This window comes from Sinocyclocheilus anshuiensis, unplaced genomic scaffold (genome assembly GCF_001515605.1).
Source record: "Sinocyclocheilus anshuiensis isolate Anshui unplaced genomic scaffold, SAMN03320099.WGS_v1.1 scaffold569, whole genome shotgun sequence".
NCBI lineage: Eukaryota > Metazoa > Chordata > Actinopteri > Cypriniformes > Cyprinidae > Sinocyclocheilus > Sinocyclocheilus anshuiensis.
Window position 1 is genome coordinate 513,112 of NW_015536511.1, and position 229 is coordinate 513,340.

Below are 229 nucleotides of genomic sequence, written 5' to 3' on the forward strand. Positions count from 1 at the left end.
TGTGCCTCACACATGAATACTAAGGTACAGTATTACACCTTTAATTTCACTCAGCGAGTAAAACACAGTAATGACCACCAGGTTACTAGGCTTGTATACATCCAGTCAAAGTGTAGATGAATTGCTTCAATATCATTATAAACTATAAGGCCTTTATGCTGTAGAAAGAGGAGCAACACTCAAATCTACCTTGATATAACTGTACTGAGATTTCTTCTTCAAAGAAACA